Source organism: Bos indicus x Bos taurus, chromosome 9 (assembly GCF_003369695.1).
Source record: "Bos indicus x Bos taurus breed Angus x Brahman F1 hybrid chromosome 9, Bos_hybrid_MaternalHap_v2.0, whole genome shotgun sequence".
In the NCBI taxonomy this organism is placed as follows: domain Eukaryota; kingdom Metazoa; phylum Chordata; class Mammalia; order Artiodactyla; family Bovidae; genus Bos; species Bos indicus x Bos taurus.
This window is the reverse complement of record NC_040084.1, coordinates 100,728,113-100,735,796: the sequence shown is the minus strand read 5'-3', so window position 1 is coordinate 100,735,796 and position 7,684 is coordinate 100,728,113.

Genomic DNA, 7,684 nt, shown 5'->3' with positions numbered 1-7,684 from the left:
CAGAAGGCACAGCACATGCTGCATGATTCAGTTTATCAGAAACTCTAGACCCGGCAATCTAGAAGAGAGCGGATCTGTGGTTAGGGCTGGTGTGAGGGGGGGTTGGCAAAGAGGCGTGAGGGAAACTTTGGGGGTGAGAGGGAGTTTTATCGTGGTGGTGGCAGCGGTAGTTCTGTTTGCATTTGTCAAAAGACACTGAACTGTACACTCACAGTGTGTGAGTCAATACATTTCATTAGTGAAGTATTTCTCACGAATTTTAATTGAGAGTTCCAGTGTTCAGCGAGAATCATGGGGATGGTGGAAGTGGTGGTGGGCGTTTAGTCTCTAAGTTGCGTCCAGCTCTTGTGACCCCATGGACTGTAGCCCGCCGGGCTCCTCTGTCCACGGATTCTCCAGGCAAGAACACTGAAGTGGGTTGCCATTTCCTTCTCCAGGGGATCTTCCTGACTCCGGAATCAAACCTGGTCTCCTGCATTGCAGGCAGATTTCTTACCGACTGAGCTATGAGGGAGGTAGGGTCGAGACCCCTGCCCCCACTCTTAGTTCAGTTCTCTGGAACATTCCATTGTGAGGTTTGGATACCATCCTCTCAAACGATAAAGACCAAGTTCCCCGTGTCCGTGTTGAACAGGAGGCTTTCTTTGTATCCACCACAAGGTGGCAGGGCAGCCTTCTTCACAGGATTTTAAACTGCTCCACCCAAAGCCAGCTCTGTTTACGATGCTTTTAGGATCCTAGCAAGGGGTATTGGGACGGCAAATGTCCCTCCGAGGCTGCAGGCTAAGGGAGAGGGCTGTCTCTCAACCTGAGACTCCCCCCCACACCCGGCCCATTGGAAGAGCTGTGCACAGAGACCCCGCCATGTCTGTGCCCCTCAGATGTTCAGGGAGTGTCAGCATCGAGACAGGCAGAACTTACTGAGGCTGGGCAGCACTGAGCAGACACTTCTGCTTCTTTCATAAAGCCAGGAGTTCCAAGATGCGTGTGAGAATAGTGTGATTCAATGCGCGCTGTGATGACAAGGTCTTCAGCAGCTGGGTCAGGAGGCTGCATTAGAATGGAAACTCTAGGTTGGGAGGCTTTGGTCGCTGGCTTGCTGTTCCAGGAGCTCTTCCTTTTACACCGGCTGCCCCTGGGGAGGAGGGGGAGGAAGGGCGGGAAGAGGGAAGATGACCACAGGAGCACAGCGTTCCTCCGAGGGCGCAGGAACAGAGCCTTCTTCTTGGTTTTAAAAGTTTCATTGAAGTTCAGTTAATTTACAATGTTGTGTCAATTTCTGCTGTACCGCAAAGTGATTCAGTGATGCATATACACCTGTTCTTTGTCAAATTCTTTTCCATTATGGGTTATCAAGGCTGCTGAATACAGTTCCCTATGCTGTATAGTAGGAGCTGGTTGGGAATCCGTTCCATATGTAAGTTTTCATCCACTCACCCCACACTCCCACTTCCCTCCCGCTTGGCAGCCACAAGTCTGTTCTGTATGTCCATGCAGACTCTGCCTTCTCTTTCGTCCGCTCCTGTGGCCCCAACACCAGGAATTACTTTACGTGTTAGGAGGTCAGTCGCCTCCAAAATGAATGTGAGAAGGAATGAAAGGTTTAAAGAGAAAGCAACAGCGAGAACTATTAACACATAGCAAGGAACACAGAAAAAGTAACTGCAGCTCCTGCAGCCAGAAAGCAGGTAGGTGTTTGATGGTGTTGTGGCTTCAGGAAACAACCAGTAAGAAAACTGCAATATTCAACTAAGAAGTTATTTTCCATGTCATCTTGAGCCTAAGAGGTTAAAAAAACAACAACACAATAACAACATTTTCCAAAAGAGCACCGCAGTGATGTGCAGAAATAACTCTTCAGGTGTGCTTGCTGTAGAGATCTTTGTAGTCCTGTTTAATTTCCAGGTGGTGCTGGGGTAAAGAATCGCCTGCAATGCAGGAGACACAAGAGATGCAGTTCCATCCCTGGGTCGGGAAGATCCCCTGGAGAAGGAAATGGCAACCCACTCCTGTACTCTTGCCTGGAGAATCCCACGGACAGAGGAGCTTGGCAGGCTACAGTCCACGGGGTCGCAAAAGAGCCGGACACAATTGATTGAGCACAAACACATTAATGTGCCATAATTTACACACTTTTGAATAACAAGTGGGGAGCGAATTTGCTAAAATAATAGAAAATAAAAATAGTTGCGTTTGTATCTGAAGGACTAAATTTGAATACTGCAGTGGGTGCCTGACTCAGGGGGTGTTTTCCAAAAGTTCAATTTGTATTTTTCTCTTCTTTACTGCAACTACGTTATGTAACCTGGATGCAAACACCTGTAAATTGCAAGGGCAGAATTTTCTTAGAAGGGTAGAAGTTTTGATTGTCTGTGAAAAGGTGTGCAGGCAAGTTCTTTGTTTTTTGAGAATTTCAAAGAAATGATGTTCTAGCTCTTGGGGGATGGTGTCTGGAGAGGAAAGGCAAGCTGGCTTTGACCCTGGAGTGGTGGACATCCAGTTCTGACACAGTCCCCCCAGGGCTGGCTTTCCCCCTGAGAATTTCTCTGTGTGTTTCCAGAGAAACCTGAGGCCAGGGCCATGATCTTGGGCTCAGATGGTGAGATCTTAATGTCAGAGTCTCTAAGGATGGGACCTTCATCCTTGAGAAACTGCATGGCCCAGCAGGATCTTCCCAGACTGGAGGATCTTGCGGATCATGCCAGACCTGACTTCAGGTCTCTAAGCCTTGTGTGAGAAGAATCTGTATCTCCCCTCTCTGTGCACCCTTTTCCACAGCCTATTGGACCAAAGAAATTCCTGGGGCCCTGGGCAATTTAGAGACATGCAACTGAAGTTGAACTTCCTGCAATCAGGAAAGACAGAGTTCTGAGAAACACAGTGAAAAGAGACACACTCCTGTATGTATACTCCAAATCGCAGAGTGACTCATGTTGATCACACAGTGATCGGACACTTTCTAGAATTATATTCCCATCAGCAAAATAAAGTCACTCCCCACCAACTGGTGTGAATCAGCAAAGGGCATCGCTCAGCATTAGAAGCCTACGTGTGTGTGTGTGTGTGTGTGCGCTAGTTGCTCAGTCATGTCCGACTCTTTTCGACTGCGTGGATCGCAGCCCATGGGCTCCTCTGTCCATGGAATTCTGCAGGCAGGAATACTGGAGTGGGTTATCATTTCCTTCTCCGTGGAATCATAGCTATTGGGAAGCCAGACGAAGGTGCAGAACCGCAGCATCAACTACAAAGAGAACCTGGACTGTAATTCTTACGATGTCTGAGTTATAGTTTTCCTTTTTAGTTCCTGTATGAAAAAAATTAGTAGCTAATATCAATATATTCGTCTGGATGTGTCATAATGGAGTCCTTATGCATGCATGTGTACTGATCTTATGAATGAATGAACCAGTAGATACATCAGTCAGTTCAGTTCAGTTCAGTCGCTCAGTCATGTCCGACTCTTTGCGACCCCATGAATCGCAGCACGCCAGGCCTCCCTGTCCATCACCAACTCCCGGAGTTCACTCAGACTCACTTCCATCGAGTCAGTGATGCCATCCAGCCATCTCATCCTCTGTTGTCCCCTTCTCCTCCTGCCCCCAATCCCTCCCAGCATCAGAGTCTTTTCCAATGAGTCAACTCTTCGCATGAGGTGGACAAAGTAATGGAGTTTCAGCTTTAGCATCATTCCTTCCAAAGAAATCCTGGGGCTGATCTCCTTCAGAATGGACTGGTTGGATCTCCTTGCAGTCCAAGGGACTCTCAAGAGTCTTCTCCAACACCACAGTTCAAAAGCATCAATTCTTTGGCGCTCAGCCTTCTTCACAGTCCAACTCTCACATTCATACATGACCACAGGAAAAACCATAGCCTTGACTAGATGGACCTTTGTTGGCAAAGTAATGTCTCTGCTTTTGAACATGCTATCTAGGTTGGACATAACTTTCCTTCCAAGGAGTAAGCATCTTTTAATTTCATGGCTGCAGTCATCATCTGCAGTGATTTTGGAGCCCCCAAAAATAAAGTCTGACACTGTTTCCACTGTTTCCCCATCTATTTCCCATGAAGTGATGGGACCAGATGCCATGATATTCGTTTTTTGAATGTTGAGATTTTCATATAAGTTAAATAAGCAGGGTGACAATATGCAGCCTTGACGTACTCCTTTTTCTATTTGGAACCAGTCTGTTGTTCCATGTCCAGTTCTAACTGTTGCTTTCTGACCTGCATACAGATTTCTCAAGAGAGATTTCTCTGCCTCTTGAGTAGATACATATATGAGTATAATATATATAATACAGTAATATATGTGTGAAAAGTGAAAGTGAAAGTGAAGTCGCTCAGTCGTGTCCGACTCTTTTCGACCCCATGGACTGTAGCCCACCAGGCTCCTCTGTTCATGGGATTCTCCAGGCAAGAAGACTGGAGTGGGTTGCCATTTCTTTCTCCAGGGGATCTTCCCGACCCAGGGATCGAACCCGGGTCTCCCGCATTCCAGGCAGATGCTTTAACCTCTGAGCTACCAGGGAATATATTTATGTGCAAGTAGTAGAGTCTATCTATCTGTCTCTCTACCAGGAGAGAGGAGTAATTGCTACGGGTAAACACAAGTAGCTGCAGTGACAGGAACCAGGTCAGAGGAGTTTTGTCATTTAAACAAACACATCTGAAGCATGAAGCCCCTACCAAGGAGGCCGGGTCCACAGGGGCGCCGTGACGGAAGCCTGGAATCACAGGGAAGTCCAGGGTTTCAGGTGGATGAGAGGTGACTCACTGGGGAGAGTGTGTTCAGAGGCAAAACGAAGGCAGCTTAAGTCATGCTCCCCAGGAGGAGGGACGCCAGCACACGGGAGAAGTCCTGGAGGAGAACCACGTCCCGGGGGGACTCCTAGTTCCGTCTGGAACATCAACGCCTATCCTGTGGGCGAGGCTGTCTGGAGACCTGTCTTTAGAGGGATTTGGTAGGTGAGTCAGACTTCTGTGCTTCAGTAGAAATGTCTCCCTTAGTGCAGGAGTGGGTGGTGAGTTCACATCTGTGTGCATTTGCCATCCCAAGGCTGGAAATAAATGTTTAGCTTGGAGAGACAGAAGATATATATACATTCATGTGTGTGTATATATATATATATATATATATATATATATATATATATATATAAAACTAGTAGGATGCATAAAGAGAGCATGCCCAAATGTTGCTGGTAACCATGTAAATTAGTACAGATATTCCGGAGAGCAATTTGCAATGCATATCAAAGCTTAAACACTGTGCAATATTTGACTCTGAAAGTTTGCTTCTAGGAATTTCTCTTACGAAAGTGATCAGAGATGGGAATACTTACATTGTAAGGATAATGTTCAAAAAACCGTGTATGTTTTTCAAAAAGAGATGTATCAAATAAACTTTGTTTTTATACAATAGAATCTGAGAAGCAATTAAAAGTCACGTTTCAGAAGGATATGTAATAATTGGAAGTGTAAGACTCATCTCTGGATGATGGCTTATCCCTGACTTACACTTTCCGTAGTGTAACAATTATCACGTTTCCGCACACGCAACGGGTCCACATCTAGAACCTGGGAGGAAGCACTTCGGCATCTTTTCTGTAGAACTAAAAAAGTTGGGAATTCTCTGGTGGTCCAGAAGTTACGACTCCTTGCTTTCACTATAAAAAGTCCTGGTCTGGGAACTAAGACCCCATAAGCTGTGTGTCGAGGCACCAATGTAAGACTTGTTCCAGTCTTTTTCCAAATGATTTCATACTAATGCTTGTTGTACTTAGATGGACTTTAAATGAGAAAATACATTTCTTAAGAGAAAGCACATTTTTTCCCCTGACAAACCAATATGTATGGAACATTTGCTTCTCAAATAGATTTGAATATAAAACTCTAAAATTTTTATTTTGGCTCATGTTTACCTAGAAGAGTTGTCTTGCAATTGATTGACTATTGATGTCACGCTGTGTAAATAACAATAGAGATTGGAAGAAAACTATACCCTGGGCATCTGTGCAAAATAAATGACAAATTGTGAGAGCAGAGCCAAAAAGTGACTGCTGCTGCTGATGCTGCTAAGTCGCTTCAGTCGCGTCCGACTCTGTGCGACCCCATAGACGGCAGCCCACCAGGCTCCCCTGTCCCTGGGATTCTCCAGGCAAGAACACTGGAGTGGGTTGCCATTTCCTTCTCCAATGCAGGAAAGTGAAAAGTGAAAGTGAAATCGTTCAGTCGTGTCCAACTCCTAGCAACCCCATGGACTGCAGCCCACCATGATGAGATCGACCAATAAAAAAGGTCAATGAAACTATAGGAAGAGATGTTTACTACTGCTACAGTTCAGGTATTGAATACTTAGTGCACTTAGTAATTTAGTATATTGCTAAAATTCAAATCGCCTTGAGACATACCTTATAAAAACATCTTGCATTTAAAAGAATGACTGTGCAAGTGTTGAGGACCTGAAACTCTCATACACTCCTATTGTGATTGTAAAATGGTACAATTGTTTTGGAAAAGAGTTTGGACTTTTCTCAGAAACTTGAATGTACACCATCCACATGACCCAGGCATCCGACCCCTCAGTATTTACTTTAGAGTAATTAATGCACACTTCCATGCAAATATTTGTACATATGTTCATAGCAGCTTTATTTGCAAGAGCCCCAGACTGAGAAAGAAAAGGCGGAAAACCTAAATGTCTGGGACTCACTTGGTGGTCCAGTGGTTAAGAATCTACCTTGCAATGCAGGGGACGTGGGTTCGATCCTTGGTGGGGGAACTAAGATGCCGCAAGCTTTGGAGCAACTAAGCCTGTTTGACTCAACTACCAAGCCTGCTCGCCGCAGCTAGAGAATCCTCGTGCTCTGAGGAAAGATGCCTCATGATGCAATTAAGAGCCATCCATAGGATCACAAAGAGTCGGACACGACTGAAGTGACTTAGCACACACACATGGACTGTAGCCTGCCAGGCTCCTCTGACCACGGGATTCTCCAGGCAAGAATACTGGAGTGGGTTGCCATTTCCCTCTCCAATATATGTTGTATATATAAAGTTGTATATGTATAACTGAATCAATTTGCTGTATGCCTGAAACACAACATTGTAAATCAACATATAGTTGATTTAAAAATATTAGTTATCTCAAAAACAAATAGTTAATCTCAAAAATAAAAACAATACTTGCCGTATGACCAGGCAATCAGCATGGGAATGAGTGCTTCGTGCTCTGTCTCTCTTAGGGGGTGGTGGGAGGGGTCCTGTCTCCTCGGTCAGGCCCCTGCAGCAGGTCTAATGGTGACGAGGGTCTGGGTCTGTGCCCCGTGTGCTCTGAGAAGCCTCGGGGATGAACTGTGCCGCTGGCACCTGTCGGGTGTCCCTCTGCTCATCTCCTCCCCACCCTCAACCTGCTGCAACTCCAGGGTGGGGGCTGCCTGGGGATCAGCATCCTTGCGGGACCCTCTGCCTCCTGGTGTCCCCTGTAGGGAGCGGCGGCCTGGCGATGCCCGAAGCAGCCCTGGAGCCTCGTGTCGGGTGAAATTGCGGGGGAACGCAAGACATCATCCCGGAAGCGCAGGGGCTCCCTGGTTCTCCCTGGGGCGGCCCAATGAGCCTGCAAACCTGGCTGCCTGCCGACCCAGAGCCAGGCATCCCAGAGACTTAGGGGCCCTGTCTGTAGTGC